The following is a 20,390-nucleotide window of genomic DNA, read 5'->3' on the forward strand; positions in this document are numbered from 1 at the left end:
CTAGAGGGACTAGTACCGAACTTGCACACGAAAATCACTCACTACGAAAGCAAAAGACTTGGCAGACGATGCACCATCCCCCCAATGAAAAGCAGGGGTGTCACTAGCACGTTAAGAGACCATACAATAAGTGTCAGGGGCCCGAGACTGTTCAACTGCCTCCCAGCACACATAAGGGGGATTACCAACAGACCCCTGGCAGTCTTCAAGCTGGCACTGGACAAGCACCTAAAGTCAGTTCCTGATCAGCCGGGCTGTGGCTCGTACGTTGGTTTGCGTGCAGCCAGCAGCAACAGCCTGGTTGATCAGGCGCTGATCCACCAGGAGGCCTGGTCACAGACCGGGCCGCGGGGGCGTTGACCCCCGAAACTCTCTCCAGGTAAACTCCAGGTTGTATAAATCCTAGCCACCCATGTGCTAGCAATTAATTGGGCTAATTATCCTCCACCACACGACCGATTAAATTTGTGTACCCTATACCCACTTCCTTCAATCAGTCACTTAATTATTAAGTAATTAATTCAATTAATTTTTTACTGATTGCATCCGGTTCAGGAAGGACCAGCAGGCAGATATGGAAAATTTTATAGGGTGCTTATCTGTATGTACCTCAACATTATATACATACAAGTAATCTCATTGGGAGACAACCATATTGTTTATCGTAGTCACCCCGTGTAGACTTGTGAGAAATCTTAAACCACCTCTGGTCACTACAGGTGGCCCCTCGACCCTCACAATCTTATCCACATCTATCCGAGACCAGTATAAATTGGGTAGCACCCTCAAGCACGGTGCTACTAATTAATTGTGGACTGTATAGATTATATTAGTATAGCTGAATGAAGGGGGGGGGGTAGGATACACATGGATACATCCATCAAGGAAAAACATTTGTACATAATCCCACCACTTACCAGATGTTCTCTGGTGGTCACTTGATGTAGTTGGATCACTCATAACCTATCTAATCACAACATAACCTAACTGGCCAGCATGAGTCTGTTATAACTAGAAGGGTTACTTAACTGTGGGTGATTGATACTCCTTATTTCCTCCATTCACCATCTCATTTCGATGTCCTGCTACACCGACACGGTTCTCATTCCGGCAGGACGGGATATCCGTCGGTTTGTCCCGGTTTAGAAGTCGTGATTCCATAAATCTTCATTATCCCCGGTACGAGAGTCACACATTCACTCGGAGCAGGGCGCTCTATTTCACATCCCGCATTCTCTTAACTCAATGTTATTATCACTGATTACATTACCATTCACAAGACGATTTAACGTCTCATAACTATTATACAAATTAGAGGTCACTCCATTAAGATCTGAGGCCGATGAGCGAAGATTAACACACGGGTATTTCCCCTGGACACACACCATGGCCGTGCACCTGCCACCCGGTCGAACATTATTCACTAATTTTACCACCCCTTTACGGTGGTCCCGTAAATCACGTTCCCTCGCTCTTCACTAGGGACAGTCTCGACACTTCCTATTATGAATTGAGGCCTATATTGATCCTTAGGCCGCCGTGAACGCCAGTTTCCTCGTTCCCGGTTTTCTCAGCCTCCTCACCCATTCAAAACACTCCCGCCACCTGCTCCCCCAGCTCGACCCCCACCCCCCTGCACATCTGCGCAGGCGCAGCGGGAACCCAGCTGATTCCATTAAAAATGCAAATACGTTTTGACCTAAATCAGCACCTAAACACTTATTAGACACTATAGCTTCGGAAATTAAATAATTTCCACAAATACTTTATAAAGAGATAAAAACTTAAGTTACTTTACAATTTTATTGGGTAACTATTATTGTTTTTGTTTCCTAAAAATACATGTACGTACATTGCATGACCACAATTAAAATACACTACATACATGACATTGATTCATGTTAAATATACAAGTCCTTTAAACTGCTATTTTCAAAGTTCATAAGGACTGCATAAAAGTCAGTCATTATAAGGACCCTAATGGAAATAAATCACCTTGACTTTTTTTTTTTGGCTTATCCTGGGTAATTTAGTAAGTAAATAAGTAAGTAAGTTTATTCAGGTATACACAAATACAGTTACATAGAATTATCATACATAGCAGCATATGTGTAGAGAACCTAGGATAACCCAAAAAAGTCAGACAGAGTGACTTATTTCCATTGGGGTCCTTTTACCTTATTATTATAATATAAAGGTGATAATATTTTCTTATTATTCTATAATGAAGATAATATCTTATTATCATACTAAAAAGACTATCTACTACACGAGGGTCATTAAGACTATCTACAATACGAGGGTCATTACTAGGAATAAGGTAAAATTTACACGAATTTTAGCTAAAAAATAGAAAATCATTCCCCTCCCTTTCTGAAGCTACATTCATCAGACACCTTTTGGCACTTTTCTTGAACTGGTTCATGCTATGACTGGCTTTGACATGTGCAGGCAGTCTGTTCCATTTCTTTATTGCTGTACAATAAAAGGTGTTTGGCGCCTGACCAATGATTGTGGCTACTACAAAGTTGTGCTCTCTCCCCCTCGTACTATGATTGCTTTGGTTCCCAACCTTGACAAAATTGACAGCAAGATATTCTGGACACTGTGAGGGATTTTATAAACATGATTTAGCTTCAGTTGTTTTACTCTGTCTTCAATATTCAGCATATCCAACTGCTGTAATTCATTCTGGCCTACATGCTCTCTTGGTCCCAGCCCCAGGATGAATCTTACTAGTATTTTGTTCTGGGTGATTTGAAGTCTATCTTCCAGTTTTTTTGACAAGGCAGAGTACCATGAAGAGCAAGCGTAATCCATACGACACTGTATAAGGGCTAGACATAGGGTACTGCGAGCCTCAGTAGGTAGACACTGTGTTTGTCTATAGAGGAACTTCAGTCTGGCATTCGCTTTCTTTACTACACTCTTCCCTATCAATTCTCCTGACATGCATTTTTTATTATTATTAAAGATTCGCCGGTATTCTCCCGGTCCGGGCATTTTCCAAGTGGTGGCCCGGCCTTGCCTCCCTGTCTTGGGAGTGTCTGAGACCTAAGTCTCCCATGGGAGGAGGCACAAGTACCCCTTCATCTTTGGGACCAATTGTCTCCAGGCCTAGCCACATTCCTCGCCCTCACAGGGCTCGTAGGGAGAAGCTAGGCCTCTCTGGTCTGCCATCCCCGCTCCAAGGGGGCTAATGGGAATGACAGTCTTGTGAGCTGAAATCTCAGGCTCAGGCACCTACCCTACCCTAGCAGGGCTGGGCATGGTGTCGATCCTGACATGCATGGGTCAAAGGGGATTCCCAGATACTTTACTGAAGAAACCAAAGTGATGGGCTCCCCATTACACTGGACATTAAAATTATTTGATCTTCTCAGTTTATGTTTCGTGCCAAAGAGAATGGCTTCAGTTTTCCCGAGGTGTAATGATAGTTTGTTGTCTACTAACCATTTGCTGCAGGACTCCAGTTCCAGTGATTATAAAGTCACTTAAAAACAACTCAGGGAATCTGTCGAATGTCCCACCATTACTGTACAAGCGAGCGGCCCATATCCTTTCGCATGCTATTTCATTACTTTTTAACAAGTCCCTAGAAACTAGCACCTTCCCGAAACTACTCAAGATGGCAAGGGTTGCACCAATACATAAAGGTGGAGACCCTACAGACTTAAGCAACTATAGGCCAATATCAAACTTACCATTGCTATCCAAAATCTTTGAGAAACTCGTGCACAGGAGACTATATTCATTTATAACAGCACAAAACATACTCAACCCCTGCCAATTTGGATTTAGGAAAAATAAAAGCACTAATGATGCAATCATAAAAATGCTAGATCTGCTTTACACAGCATTGGAAAATAAGGAATATCCACTAGGAATTTTTATTGACCTAAGAAAAGCTTTTGACACAGTAGACCACGACATCCTACTCCACAAACTTGACCATTACGGTATAAGAGGCCATGCGCTTGCTTATTTCAAATCTTACCTTACTAATAGGTATCAGTATGTTACCATTAAAGACACAGCATCAACAACACGGCCACTTGATACTGGAGTTCCGCAGGGAAGTGTCCTTGGTCCCCTGCTCTTCCTCATATACATCAATGATCTTCCAAACGTACCCCAACACCTGAAACCCATTCTCTTTACTGACGACACGACTTATGTCATCTCTCACCCTAATCTTGCCACCCTCAACACCATTGTTAACGAGGAGCTGATCAAAATATCGACTTGGATGACAGCCAATAAACTTACGCTTAACACTGGAGATGCACAAATTAACATTAAGATCGACAACACTCTAATTACCAGACATAATGAGGGCAAATTCCTAGGCCTATACCTTGACAACAACCTGAATTTCAGCACCCATATCCAACACATAACCAAAAAAGTATCCAAAACAGTTGGGATCCTCTCCAAGATACGATACTACGTGCCGCAAAATGCTCTTCTCACACTATACCACTCATTTATCCATACCTCACCTATGCTATTTGTGCTTGGGGATCAACTGCAGCAACACACCTAAAGCCAATAATAACCCAACAAAAAGCTGCAGTAAGAATAATCACTAAATCCCATCCCTGGCAACACCCCCCCCCCACTCTTCATAGATCTAACTTACTCCCTGTTCAGTACATTCACACTTACTACTGTGCAGTCTACATCTACAGGACCTTAAACTCCAATATCAACCTTGACCTAAAACGCTTTCTTGATAGCTGTGACAGAACCCACAGGCATAACACCAGACACAAACATCTCTACGACATTCCCCATGTCCGACTAAACCTTTACAAAAATTCAATGTATGTCAAAGGCCCTAAAATCTGGAACACCCTACCTGAGAACTCTAGAACTGCAGACACATTCATCACCTTCAAAACTACCATTAGAAAACATCTTATCTCCCTGATAAACCCCATCAACTAACTACACGAATACCACCTGGTGGTTCACACTTACACTCACTCACCCATTTGACCATAAACAGAAATATTAATCTCAATCTTAAAATAATGAATCCTATGATACTCCAATACTGAAACTATGTACTGTGCCAAAACAAAAGCATTCACATTGCTAAACTCACAAACTAGTATTTAGTCACTTAGCCATAATACCAACTTACCTCATAATTTGCAATATTTTAAAATAAAGAATTAAACTAAGTCTGCCCGAAATGCCTAGCCATGCTAGGCGTTCTAGTAGTACACTCTGTAATCATTATTTAACTACATGTAAACCACACAACAACCAAATTCTGTAAATTCAACATTGTAATCTTTATAGAGAATAAACTTTGAATTTGAATTTGAATTTGAATTAGCTATATCTTGTGGGTCTTTACCTGACACTAACAGAGCACTGTCATTGTGGGATGGAGATGGCGTGACACAGAGTGAGTCAAATTCGGAGGGGTTGGCAGCGCTGGTGCGCCGCCTGTAGGTGAGGGGGAGAAACGTGAGTGTAAACAAAGAGAGCGTGAGGCCGACAGAACACATATTACCTCCCTAATACATAATTCGCTGCCTGGCCACGGTAGTGTGTGGTTGTGCTCTGCACCCTTCTGCTGTTTTCAGGTGAGCTACCTTGTACCAACATGGCGCTGAGTGTGAGGAGGCGCGTAAATACCATCTGTATGGAGCTGCTTCGTGGGGCAATTTCACTCTCTTCAGCTCAGGTGTTTCTCCCGACCATCATTAGGGAGACATATGGTATCCAGGACGATGAGGTGTATGGTGTTGCTCTGAATGGGGCATACAGAATCTTCGTCAAACTGAATTCCAAGTCCGTGTATGAGTCTTTGGTGATGAGATTCCAAGACGTGAGACTAGACGATACTCCAGCTGTGAAGGTGCATTTGATCGACGTATCTCGCCACTTTACGTGGGTTAAGATTCGTAATGTCCCATTTGAGGCAGATGAGGCTGACATCAGGAGTGTTTTCGAGGTATATGGGACCGTACATCTGGCACAACAGGGCAAGTGGATGGCTGGTGCTTACATGGGCAGTCTGGAGGGAGCCTTTTCCCTGAAGATGACTCTGAGACATCCCATACCGTCTTATGTCGTGTTGGAGGACTTCAGGATGCAATTTATGGTGTCGCATGCCAGACAGAGACTATGTGCAGGTTATGTGGGGCATACAATCATATGGCAGCAGCATGTGTGAAGCTGAGGAGGGCGCCTGCACAAACTGGTGAAGCACCAGTTAACAGTGTGGTAGCTGTTGTTGAGAGCCCCATGCAAAAGCAAGGGCTTGGGCGCTTGTGGAGTGAAGTGGTAGAGGATCCCATAGAGGAGACTGGTGTGTGTGAGGCAAGCTGTGACATAACAGGAACTGTTCCTAGGCAGGAGAAAAGTGCAGAAGTGCAAGTGCAGGAGGAGGTACAGGCTCTCAAGGAAGAGCTTCAGGAAGTGTTGAGGACATTGACACCGCCTGCAGAGGATGTTGTTCCTGAGCTGGTGAGAGGCACGGCATTGCCTGTGGAGGAATGTGATGATAAAAACCATAGCAGGGATGACTGGTCAAGCAGTAAGCGTGAGATGTCGCCGTGTGCCGTGGAACGGGGCATGGTGGAGGTTGAGGTTCATCGTGAGGGAACCTCAGAAGACAACATGGAAGTGGAGGGCATCACGAGGAAGAGAGCGGCGGCGTCAGACTCAGATGATATCCTGATGCCGGCAGAGGTTTGGGAGGAAGGAAGAGTACTGTCGAAGTAGTCAGGATAAAAGGCATCGGAAGAAAGGGGGGGGTGTGAAGCCCTGTGCTGGCTCTGGGGCAGGAGGCCCTGGGATGAATGAAGAGAGGAGGAAGGGTTGGAAACTATAAAGAGGCCTTAGGTGTATGACTGTGAACGTAAATGGACTGTGTAATAGTGTGAAGAGGGAATGGTTTTGAATGTTTCTGTGTAAATATAGGGTGGATGTAGTGTTCCTGCAAGAACACAATTTCAAGGAGGGAAGAGAGCTGGAGGTGGCGGGGTTTCAAGCCCGTTTGTGTTGATAAGAAGTGAGGGGGGAGGGGGGGAGGGTGTTGTAAGTGTGTATGCACCAGCTGAGAACGATGTGAAAGTAAAGCAGGAATTTGTATGTGATGACCTAGTTTTCTTCTTATGTGGTTTACCTGCAGTGGCTATCGTTGGTGGAGACTGGAACTGTTATCAGGAGGGCTGATGTGGAACCAAAAGGGGCGGGGCACATGTCGGCGGCCTTACGAGACCTCTTGAGGGATATTCAGTTGAGGGATGCAGTTGGAGGGGGAGTGTGGGAGGTAGAGCACACTTTCGTAAGGAGGGGTTATGCAGCTTGGTTAGATAGGTTGTACATTTCTCAAGGGGTCTTGTACATTTTCTCAAGGGGTTTTTCCTCACAATAGAGGTAGCTTATTCTTATCATAGGGCAGTCGTGGCAGAGGTGGGATGGGACTCACTGGCGGGTATCTCTAGGGGTTATTGGAAGTTAAATGTGAGTGTGTTAGGAGATGAGGAGGGGTTGGAGGGATTTACAACACTGTGGGAGGGGTTAAGTGCAGAGGTACATGGGGTGGAGGATGTGGTAACATGGTGGGATGGTGTGGCTAAAGAACGAATTAGGCAATATTATGTGAGAGAAGGGAAACGAATTAATTCTTTAAAATATGGGCTGGCCAACTATTTGGAGGACAGGTTAAGGGGTTGTTATGTGAGAGGAGTGGTGTCGGGTATTTATCCTATGGATGACATACTGGCACTTAAGGGGAGGCTGCGCAAGCTACAAGATGAGAGGTTCCAAGCGATGAGGGTAATGGCAGGCGTGGAAGAGGTGTTATGGGGCGATAGGCCTTCATTGTGTGTATTGCGTAGGCAAAAGCAACGACAGCAGGCAACAGCTATTCCATGGTTGGAGGTTCATGAGTCGGTAGGTGGGTTTAGGGTGGGTCAGGTTATACATGCCACAGATGGAATGGGAGTGTTTGTGGATGAGTGGTATGGAAAGTATTGGCAAAGGGATGGGGTAGGAGCTTGGGTTTTGAAACATGTGTGTGAGAATGTGATATGTTAGTTGGGAAACAGTGATAGGGAAGGGTTGGGAGGGGAAATAACTGAGGGAGAAACATGGAAGGCTTTAAGTGAAATGCATAAGGGTAAAGCTCCAGGAATCGATGGACTCCTGGCAGAGTTTTATCTACAGCATTGGGAGCTAATGAGGGTTTTTTTGGTTAGGTTATTGAATTTAATGAAGGAGAGGGGAGAGTTGGGAGAGAAGCAGGCAACAGCTGTAGTATTATTGGTACCGAAGGGTAAGGGGCAACATACACTTAGGGACTACCGGGCAATATCGTTGTTACGCACAGATTATAAGCTATTTGCCAAAATTTTGGGGAATCGGATTAAATGCATAGTGGATAGAGTAGTATTGAGAACTCAGTTTGGGTTGCCAGGGAGGTCTATGGTGGAGGGACATGGGTTCCTAAGGGATTTCGTGGCAGCCAAAGGGGGGAGGGGGGTTTGGTGGCTTTAGACTGGCAAGGAGCATATGACAGAGTGGAACGAGAAGCATTGAGAGCCATCCTCAAGGGACAGGGATTTGGGGAAGAAATAGTGGGATGGGTAGATGCTTTGTATCGCGGTGCAATGGTGAGGGTACAGATTAATAGGAGATTGGGTGGGAAGATTGTAATGGAAAGAGGACTTCGACAGGGGTGCCCTATGTCACAACTTTTATTTGCATGCATACAAGACCCCTTTTATAGGATGATGGAGAAGCGTATGTGCAATAGGGGGGTGTAGGGAATAGAGTTGGGAGGGTTTGGCCAGTCCTAATAGGGTATGTAGATGACACTACTGCTCTGGTTAGGGAGGGGATGTCAATGGATACCTTGGATGGGGTAGTACAATTCTCGGATGCAACTGGTATGAGAGTGAATTCAGAAAAGTCCATGGTCATGGGGTTAGGAGCTTGGGCTGGGAGGGTTGAGTGGGGTAGTTCAGTGGTGGGGAGGTGGGTGAATTTGTTAAAAATTTGTGGTCTTATCTATGCAGACGATCTGGATGTAGAGCGCAGGGAAAACTCGATTAGGTTGGTGGATAGGATTCAGGGGCAATTGGGTGCATTGAGGCCTTATCATTTGACCCTTGTACAGCAGGCCATTGTTATTAATGTCTTATTGTATAGTAAGGTATGGCACTTGGCGGCCGTGTTCCCATTAACACTGACTGCGATAGCGGACATACTTAGGAGGGTTTTTAAATTCTTGTGGGGCTCGGGATGTGATTGGCTTAAAAGAGAAATGGTAATGTTACCTGTGCGGCAGGGGGGGTTGGGTTTGCTGGACTTAAAGAGGAGGGTCAAATGTGTCTTTATTAAAAGGGAGATGGTGAGGGAAGGTGTGGGTGGGGGGGTCTGGTCAGGATCCATGAGAGATTGAAACGAAATTATTCAGGAGTGGAGTTGCGGGAGTGTGAAACTGTTTTAAGGGCTATGGTGTGGGCTTGAGATCCGGGGAAGGTCAAAATAGGTGCGATGTGTCTATTGTTGGTGGGGAGGGCTGTGGTGCCTGTACAGGAAATTTTCCTCATGTATACATGGGGAAGTATATGGAATAAGTTAAGTAGGATGTGGTTACAACCATGAGCACGTGACATAATGTACCATTTTCTGCACGGGATTTTGCCATCGGGTACGTTTCTGAGGGATAAACGTGTGGTTGAGGGGGGGGGGGTGTGGAATATGTGAAGGTGAGGAGTCAGCGTTTCATGTTGTATATTTTTTTGAGGGGATGGGTAGCACCAGGGGTTGGTTGAGTAGGGTACTCCGTAAGATTGGGGGTAAATGGATTTCTGTTCTGAGTTAAGTCTTGACGTGGGGGGATTGGATGAGAGTATCATTAGGGCTGTGGGGTACAATGTGGTAGATTATATATACATATCGTGGGGAATGATGGGGAAAGGGGTAAGTGAGGTGAAGAGGCGGGTTTAAGCAGTTACGTTTTATAAAACGTGCCGTAACAGGGAAATTTATGGAAGGTGGGAGCGGGCTTTCTCAGAGGGATATAGAGAACTTACGTTAGAGGATTTATTAGATTTGTAAATCAGGTGGGAGTGGCAGGGTAGGGATGGTAAATGCTACTGTAGGATGGGATGTCAGGGGTAGAAATGGGGTTGCCTCCTTGGGGTGGACAGTTGCAAAGAATGTGCATGACTTTCCTGTGGCAAGAGAGTTGGATTCATTCATTCATTCATTAGAGATTTGCCGGTGCTTCCATCCTGGGTCTTCTCCAGATGGTGACCCGGCAGTGGCCCCCGGTTTGGGGGTGTTGTTCATCTTCTTCTTTCTTCTGTCTTCTTTCTTAGGCCCTCTGGGTGGAGGGTAACATCACCTATCTTGCTGGGACTCCCCAGGGGGGGGGGAGTGTCGTCTCACTTCGCATCTTCATCAGCAGGCATCATCTTGGTCTTCATCAGCAGGTGTCGACTTGGGCTTCATCAGCAGGCGTCTCTAGGGCCCAGGGTCTTTAGGCACTTGTTGCCCCAACAATTGTTGGTTGTGTGGCATGGCTCTAGGTGAGTTCAGTCTTCTGCCTAGTAAACTAATACAGGCTCCATTGGATTTTTTTTTTTTGGTGGTGGTGGTGGGGAAGGGAAGGTAGGGGGTGAAAGACAGGAGAAAAGGTGGGGTAGGAGAGTCGAAAGACAGGAGAGGTAGTGGCGAATCATCGTCTGTAGGTGGCATCGTCATCGAGGCGGCGGGTGGGCAGCCAGGATGGGGATGAGAGTTCCCAGGTCTCAGATGGCCAGGTACACCAGCCGGGCTGTGGTGTCTTCTCGGGTCGGGTCCCCAGGTGCCATTGGGAAGTGCCTCCGTCGGAGTGGCACCATCACTGGGCAGTCAAGAAGGTAGTGCACTAGTGGCTTGGGGACCATCTGGTCACAATGGCAGCAGCGCTCCTCTCACACGCGTTTGATGAGTCTTCTAGCAGTAGGGTAGCCAAGTCACAGCCGGTGGATCCCAACCTGCATCTTCCTGTCTAGCCTCTGCATGCTCGGTGGGGGCTCCCCTCGGGTAGCCCTGTCATGTGGGTTTCGATAACGTGGATGGGGTAAGAATACTCACGTAGGCTGGTAGTACGTATAATATATAACGGGAAGTATGGAAAGCGCCAACAGCCGACCTGCCTCTCTCTGCTCCCTATCTTGACTGACCCATGAGTGCCTATGGGTGAGGGTGTTTGAAATCCTGCCATGGTCAGCAGCAATATGAATACAGTCAATGATTCACACAGACGGTTGGTAGTGAGTCATCTACTGGTACACTGGTTACTGGTAACTGGTTACTAGGAACTAGTACTACTACTGAGAGCTCAGCGATGCTAATGTATGTCGTCCCGACATACAACTAATACAAACTAGAGATGACAGGTGTATGGCTTGGGCTGATTCTATACAATGTCAAAGTACACAACAATTGAACATTATAACATACATAAGTAGAACATTGGAATGGAAGCTTACGTAACTGAAACTGTAATGAAACTGTAATGCAATACAAGGTATAATATAGCACAACTCATCGAATGAAACTCAACGTTGAGATTACACAATAGAAGTGATAAAAAAAAATTTGATCGATCGATCTGTATTCATGTGATCTACGGATTCTGAGGAAGGAATATATACAAAGAAAGAAGTGTTTAACAGAAAGGCAGATTCGGTGCACTCAAATCTAGACTGTTAACTCTCAGAATTTGGAGAGAAGGTGAACACACAAAAAAAATTCTTGAATACTGATAAGTTGATTCTGTAATTATTCATCTATACAGGTTATTTACATTTAACCCCAACTCTGCTAGGGTGAGATTGATATATGCAGAATGGGTGTCATCTCTGGGAGGATCAAACTCTGTTGCACTGGCTAACTCATGCTGTATCTGAGGCAAATCTGAATTAGTAGTTACAAATGATACTTGAGGATTTCTCAATACCTGTCGTGTACGTAGGGAATAAGGACATTCAGGTTGATCGTCTGACTGAGTATCAGAGGTAGAGAGTACAGGATCAGGAGGATTGTCAGAGTCTGTCACATTAGTCTGGGTTGGAACATCATTATCATCACATACTAACTTCATATGATCTAAATGCGATTCTTTATACTGACCAGTGCTAATTTCTCTAACCTTATATGTACTTATTACCAGTGATATGTTCAACTACTCGATAAGGACCAACAAACTTTTGATCAAGCTTAGGCATTGCAAACGTTTTGTTAAAGTTAGTCAGCATAACTCTCGAACCTACTTTGATTTTGGATGGCTTTGCTTGAGTGTTTGCGACTCTTGTAAATTCTGCTGTTGATTTATGAAGTGTTTCACGGATTCTTCTAAAAACACTTTGAGCTAAGCTGGTACGAGTTGCTATGAAATCATCAGGGTTGCCCTCTGTCCCTGCTCATTGTCTGCAGGTCCTTCCTGATGGCAGTAATTAGCCAGATGTTGTCCCTGGGCTCCCTGCGCATGACGGCCTGGAATGCCGCTCTGGAGTCAACGTGAATGACTGGGGGTTGCCGATGATCCAGGAGTGCATGTTGCAGTGCTCTTTGGATGGCATGGAGTTCTGCCTGGAGGATGGTGCAGTGATCCAGGAGTCGCCATCCGGCCGTCAGGGTGATATGGTGTACCCCGGCACCCGTGCGGCCAGCCTCGGGATCCCGGGAACCGTCGGTGTAATATACTGCGCACCCAGGGTGCTCTGCTGCTGCTATACTCATTACAGCCCATTGCTGCAGCACATGTTGTGGACAGTGGCGCTTGCTAACTGGGAGGGCTTGGATGTGGACCACAGCTGCTTCTGGTGCCCAGGGCGGGAGTACAGAGTACCCTGCCACAGGCCGGTCACAGCCCTTGTCCACGATGAGCGCCATGGGGAGGAGTTTGCTCACTACATCCGCTGCTGACCACACCCACAGACAGCTGGGGGACTCCCTGAGGTCTCCCTGTTGACGGTCAAGGTCCTGCAGTCTCTCTCTGCCAGGGAGTTGTACGTACTTGGCCACCCTCCTGGCGGCCACAAGGGTGATCCTATCGTGTAAGGGCTGCAGTTGCGCCTCATGATTCAGTGGCACGGTGTTCGTCCACCTCGGTGGGCCCAGCCTGACCCGAGTGGCAGTATTTTGGATGACGTTGTCTTCAGAGGTGCGTAGGGTGGGCATGGACTAGGGTAAGTGCCCCGTAGTCGACAAGAGAGTGCACCGCCTGCATGTAGAACAATTGGAGAATGTCACGGCTGGCCCCCGACCTAGGGCTGGCGAGGGCCCGCATAGCCGTGACCCATTGCATGGTCTGTTCTCTGACATACTCCGCCTGATTCCAATAGGAGAGCCGATTGTCAATGTGCACCCCCAAGTACAAGTAGCTGCTGACCCAGGCTCCCTTCTGGCACTTCGGCATGCAGGACTTTTCCGCCGAGACCTTGAGGCCGAGGCTACGACAGGTGGCGGAGAGGAGGTTACGGTAGCGTTGGGCTCTATGCATCAAACGCATCTCTCGGTGATAATGAGAGCAAGATCATCGGTGTAGCTGAGCAGCTGGGTGCCCGAAGAGAATGGCAGCTGCACCAGGTCATGCATCAGGACATTGAAGAGAGCAGGGCTGAGGACTCTCCTCTGCAGGGTGCCATTTTCCAGGGGCCTGAGAGTGGACACCTGTCCCTGGAAGTGCACCCATGCACACCTGTCCTGCAGATATGAAGAGATCCAGGCAGGGAGCCTGCCCTTCATGCCACTGCATGCTAGGAAGTCAACTATGGATGGCGCGCTGGCAAGCTCGATGGCCTTCTCGAGGTCCAGGAAGACAACAATTTTGGATCTCTTTTTTGACCCAATGCCTGCAAAGAGGGTGGTGATGCTCTCTGCAGTGCCCACTCCCCGTGTGAAGCTGTATATGTGACGGTGTTCTGGGCCGAGCTTCCACCGTAGTCGCTCAAGGATCATCTTTTCAGCAATCTTGGAAAGACAGCTGGTGAGGGAGATGGACCTCATGCTTTCTGGGTCCCTGGGCTTGGGGATTGGAAGGATGGTGGCCTCCTTCCATGCAGTGGGGAGTTGCCCAGCCCTCCAGGAGCAGTTGATGACCTCCAAGAGTGTGTCGTGTCCAGAGGGGCCTGCCCTTGCGATCATGCTGTAGGTGATACCATCCTGGCCGGGGGTGGTGTCACACGATGTCCTGAAGGCCACATGCAACTCCCGACCACTGAAGTCAACGTCGGTGTCATCGTGTTCGTAGCATGCTGCCCACAGCCTGGCAGTCCTGTCTGGGAGGAGGACAGCCTGAAGGTTCTGCACGTCTTGTGGCAGGCGGGCTGTTGCTGCCCTGGAGGTGAAGAGCTCGATCAGCCTCTCCGCCTCACCTGCCGGGTCGTGGTGAGCACGTGCCGTTCCTCTGTGTTTTCTGGTAGCTGTACCTATTTTCGCCCAGATCTCAGACAGGGTAGTGGCATGGTCGAAGGAGGCACACCATTCAAACCACTTTGCCAGGCGGACTCTCTGGGAGATGTGGCGAGTGTGCTGCACCACCTCTCTCAGCAGTCGAAGGGTTTTGGGGGTAGGGTTTCGTCTCTGGAGCCTGCGGGCACAGCTGACGTGGTGGTTCTGCTCCTTGACTGTCTTGTCATAGAAACACCAGTCCCGCTTGATGGTGCCTCCAACCCTTGTGAGCGGTATGGCCGCCTCGGCCGCATGGGTGAAGGCTGCTTGGAGGTTCTGGGCAGCCTCATCAGGGTTGTTGGAGAGGGTGGTTGTCTCCCACCATTGCTGTATGGCATCCTGGAAGCACTGCCAGTGTCAGCCTTCTTGATGTTCCACAATGGAGGTGGTGTGTACAGGGTGTGCTGAGTGGGTGCCAGCATGGTGACGATCGCAAAGTGGTCGCTGGTGAGAAGTGGATGGAGTTCCCACCTCACCCCAGGCTGCAGTCTCTCGGAGAGGAGAGTGACATCCAGTTGGTTGCCGCCGTGGTGTGTCGGCTCCCCATTGTTGAGAAGGATGATCTCGGGAATGTCCTCGAGCACCGCCACCAGGTGCCTGCCTGTCTCATTGGTATGGGAGACAGAGCGGAGAAGCTCAAGATGGGCGTTGATGTCCCCCACCACGAGTATGCCCTCAAGGCGAGATATAGACAGGGGCACAACCTCCAAGAGGTCGAAGGTGAACTGTGTGCTCCAGTACACATTGTAAACAGTCAGTGGTCCAGTTGGTAGATGCAGAGTAGTGACTTGCACCTCCACCCCTTCACCGCAGTTGATGGGGTCAGTGATGATTGAGTGGGGGATGCAATTCCAGACATAGATTGCAGTGCCCCTGGTGTGGGGCCCACTTTGCTGCAGGTATGCGGAGAACCCAGAGATGCGTGGCTGTGGAGCAGGTGGGGGTTTGACAAGGGTTTCTTGGAATAGAAACACGTCTATCTCATCCTGGACTGCCGCCTGGATCGCTAGGTGGAGTTTCTGCCTCAGACCACAGATGTTCCACTGAAGGATTTTTAGGGACTGATGGGCGACCCATCAGACTCCATCTCCTCCTGTTGGTCCACGGTTCTCTGGAATATCTGTGCGTGTTCTTCCAAGTCCTCGGGCGTGATGATCCGGGCGAGGTGGGCCTGAAGGTCTTCTGCATCCTCCTGCTGCAGCATAACCAGGCTGAACACGGTAGTCAGGAGATCCTTGCAGATCTTCCTGTCCTGCATTGATGAGAGCTGACTCGCAAGCAACTCCATCATGAGGTTGATTATGGTGACAATGTGAGTCTTCGTGGTGTCCCTCCTCTGGGGTGACGGGGTCTTCTTGGCTGGGGCCTGGGGTTGTTGGCCCCCTCCCGCAATCGTTGCCGCAGCTGTCTCGCAGGTCATGCAGATCTCTGTGGCTCTCTGTGCCATCTGACTGAGTGTCGTGGCCTGCTCCCCACTGCATTCGGGTTGGGCCTGACTCTGCCGGGAAGGCCCCTGCTGGTGTCGTGTCTGGTGCTGTGTAACCGCAGCTCCTTGAGCTGCGTCCCTGAGCCGGGCTTGTTGTGTTCCTTTGTTCTGCTTTTGCTGAGGCTTTGAGGCTTGCCCTTGCCGTTGTTCCCCTTGCCTCAATGTTGGCGGTGCCACCGGTCTTCTCTGGTGAGCCCCCAGTGCTGGGAACTCTCTGCTATAGGGCGTGTCCGGCGTCGAGGGGGCTGTGTCGGCTGCCGCCAATGGTCGGTGCTGATAGTTCCATGGGTTGGGATGTGACGAGGCCGTAGTCGGGCCCTGTGGAGCATTGGACGATGTCCCGGCCTGTTGCTGTTGAGCATTTGACGAGCTGGGCTGAGTCGTCATTGCCACAGGGGCCATCCGCTGTCGCACCTGCTGCCACCACTGTACCATGACAGGGCAGCCCTGGTTCCATGCGTGGTGCTTCTTGCCGCAGTTGGCACACTTGGGTTCGGGGCGTGGGGTCTCGGGGGCGGGTTCCTTGAGCAATGCAATGCAATCCTTGGAGTCGTGCTGCTTGCTGCAGACTCCACACTTCTTCACATGTTGGCAGGTAGCCGCGATGTAGTTGAAGCCTTGGCAGTTGTAACATTGGAGTGGACCCTCTACATATGGCCAGGTCTTGAACTGCCCCCACACCCCCAGTGCAATGTAGGATGGTAGGGGCCCTCGGTGGTGGATCAACACATTCCGGGTTGGAATCTTGTTGACCCCGGTGGTCAGCCGCTCTGCCTTGACGATGTTGGGTACATCGAGGAAGCGCTCTGTTGAGATAGACACAGGGACGTGTAGCACAACCCCTTTGTGCATCTTTTCTTGAGCCAGGAGCTCCCTTATCCCCGGGTCCTCTGCAGCCATTGCCTTCAGTCGACGTGTCCCCGTCGCGCGGCTTTGCCACGAGAGGATCTCTCCCCTGAGCGTTAAGTCGCAGCTGAGCTTAATGGAGGGCATGGTCTCCTCCAGGTTCTTCACCACATCGTAGTAAGGGATAAGGAACTTGTTGAAGGCCACAGTTGATTGTCTTGCAGCACAGTTCTGAGGTCTCGCTCGCCCTTGTACCATCTCGTTCTCCTCGGGTGCCTGTGGGGCTTCGTCTGGGTCGGTTGCCCCTGGTACCGTTTGCTGAGGAACAGGATACTGGCTCTCTTCCATGGTACCCGGATGTTGGTGGGTGTCCGCCTGCTGGGCCGGGCTTGGGTTGGTCTCTGATGTCCCCATTGTCCCTGGGCCATCTGGGGAGGTAGCTGGCATCAGCTGAGGCACTTCTGGGGCATCGCCCCCGGAGTTCAGGTTGTCCTTGGATTTCTTCGCTGGGGCTTCCACTTCCTCTATGTCGCTCAGAAAGTCGTCGTCGCATGATGACACCGGCCGTTTGCCTCTTGTTTCCTGGGATGACATGGCTGCACAGCCGCCCCAACGAGGCTCGTAGCTGTGGGCCACAGTTCCCAGTCACAGTGGTGCACAAGCCACGATTACGTCACTGGAATTGTACTGTGCACACGTAGGTCACAAACAGATATTTTCCCACAGCACTGAGCACACGCATAAGACTCACAAATGCACGAGTGGCGAGCACCGTTAGGTGCTGTGCGTAAACTAACACAGCACCAGGCGCCTGGCGAGCTGGACCAGCACACGAAGTACGCTGGCCGGTCACCGCCCCGCCACAGCACACGCACGAATCACACGAATGCACGAGATACACGACAGATTCGCTATTGTGCGTAAACTAACACAATATGCTCACTTAGGGTGTTATTTGTCGCACTATCGCCAAAACGAAAGGCGGTGTGGCATAGGTGCATGCACGAACGCCCACGAATGCACACGAGTTGGCAAGGCACGGATAGCACACGTATTACTGGCGTGTCTATGCGTAAACTAATACAGAACAGCACCACACTCACTGCAAAAATGTCCCGAAAGAAAAGCACTTAGTCACTCAAGTTCCTGTGAGTAACCATGCGTAAACTAACATGGAACTCACAGGGAACATCCCTGTGAGTTCCATGTTAGTTTACGCAAGCAGAATGTCGAAGGCATCTTCAAATGCGACAACCACCAGTAGCTACACTGCACCGATTAAGGCGAGAATTAATTAACATGATTAGTCATCACAAACGGGACTTATGGAAATTGCTAGTTCTTCAAGCTAATCAGTATAAACGTGAACCAGCAAAATTTTGGAGTAAGATCCGACAACTTTTAGGGGCAAAGCACAAGGCTCCTAACTACCTAGTTCATACCTTCACTGATGAGGATGATGAAGATGTTGAAATTAAACTTGACGATCCCCAGGACCAGGCTAATTTGATGGGTGATGTATGGGAGAAAATTCTCTCCCACAATAACAGTCGTCAATTTAACAATAATCATTATCAGCTGGTAAATGAATGGAGAGATGAGAACTTGGAAGATCTACAACCACTACCTTCCATCGGTACTTCAACTCTTGAAGATACCCACCCGCTTACTAGACCTATTACATTACTAGAGATAAGTCAGGTTATTGGAAGAATGAGAAATAGAGCCCCTGGCCTCTCTGGAATAACAATGAAACAAATAAAGTTCCTTCCCAGAAATTGTAAACCAGTCTTTGGTAAATATCTTTAATGCCATCTTGGCATCAGGACATTTTCAAGTGGTTTTTAAGACTGCTAGGATGATCTTTCTAGGTAAGCCCAATAAAGACATTCACCAACCTGGGAACTATAGACCTATATCTTTACTTTAAGTCACTGGAAAGGTTCTTGAGGTCATTTCCAACAGATTGAACTACTATATGGAGTTTAATCACTTTTTTACTGAAAAACAATTTGGCTTTAGAACACATAGAGGTACCAATCATGCAATAAATGTTATTTTCGATACTGTAGCAAGTCTAAAACATCAGGGGAATCTTGCCTTAATTGCCACCAGAGATGTTCATAAAGCTTTTGATAGCTTATGGCATGATGGCCTTATATACAAACTCATTGACCTACCAGACCATAACTGGACTTTCCTCAGAGTAATATATAATTTCTTAACTCAAAGAAAAATCATTCCCACCTTTCATGGCAGGTCGACAGAGCCTTTTATACCGACGGCTGGTGTCCCACAAGGTTCTTGTCTCAGTCCACTTCTGTTCAACATTTATGTGAATGACCTTCCTCAACCAGAGTTTAGTGATACGATTGTGACACAGTTTGCAGATGATGTTATTCATGTCGTCTCATCAACTCCGGTAACAGGAAAATACAAGTATGAGTGAGTCATAGAAAAAATGAATATTGAACTTCGTCGAACATCTAATTGGGAAAAGAAGTGGAGAATTACGACTAATCCTGACAAGGTCCTTGTTAGCACGATAGGATGTTTTGCATCAACAATTGAAGATAAAGGAGGTATCTCCATCAGAGGTACACCTGTAGCCATTAGAAACCCTAACAAGATTTTGGGATACGAAATAGACAGGCTGCTCCACTCAACATCTCATGTAACTAAAAAAGATCAACATAGCCAAAGCCGGTCTTAGCAGTCTCTTTCGATTCAATCAAGCCCCTCAACATGTCAAAAAACATCTGTATAAAATGATAAGAAGACCAATACTCGAATACCCTTGTGTCCCAGTGTCATTAACAACAAAGACCAACATGCTACGGCTACAAAGGGTTCAGAATAGAGCTCTTCGCTTTATTACCGATACCAGGAGGAGAGACAGAGTTAAAATGGCAGATTTACACATACAACAAGATATTACTGCCATAAATGTACGCCTCGACACTCTAAAAAAGAAACAACTCTATTCAATGCAAGAACTATACATGCCAGATAGAGAACATCCTATACAAGTGGTAAATACCACGGATTATGTAATCAATACTCCTCCTCACAGGACTCAAAGAATGACTCTCCCACAGAGGGTCCGTCGTTTTATACATAAAGATGATTACCATGGACCCATGATATTGAGCAACCTCCCTGATGAAGAAGATTGGGTAGCACCAGAACCCTTCTATGTATACTAAGAAAATCATCGCCCCCAATTAGGGAGACATCTTATATAACAATCTAATGTAAAAATTATGCTATTTACCATGGCTGGACACCACCTGTAAGAAGCCATTGTCACGTAATTCCATAAACTGGCCAGAAAATTATTGCCTTCATTGTCGCATAAATATCCGTTGTGCAATCGAAAAAAAAAGCAATTGCAACTTGTATAATTACTACCAATTCAGAGTCATGTACTTATATTCTGTTATATCTATGTGTTATTCTTATACCTCTTAAAGAATATCTTATCATTTCACGTACACTTTTTACATTACACCAAAGTGGTTGGGCCACTTACCTTTTATATCCTACCTCTCTCCCCCCTCCCACCCTTTTCCAAAATTTC

General features: G+C 47.7%; 1 protein-coding gene across 4 annotated transcripts in view; it reads right to left on the minus strand.

The window, feature by feature from the left end:
- Usp30 (ubiquitin specific protease 30) overlaps positions 1-20,390 on the minus strand; it is a 301,098-nt gene that overhangs the window by 280,550 nt on the left and 158 nt on the right. The window lies entirely within an intron of this gene.

The sequence above is a fragment of the Cherax quadricarinatus genome, chromosome 79 (genome assembly GCF_038502225.1).
Source record: "Cherax quadricarinatus isolate ZL_2023a chromosome 79, ASM3850222v1, whole genome shotgun sequence".
Classification (NCBI taxonomy): domain Eukaryota; kingdom Metazoa; phylum Arthropoda; class Malacostraca; order Decapoda; family Parastacidae; genus Cherax; species Cherax quadricarinatus.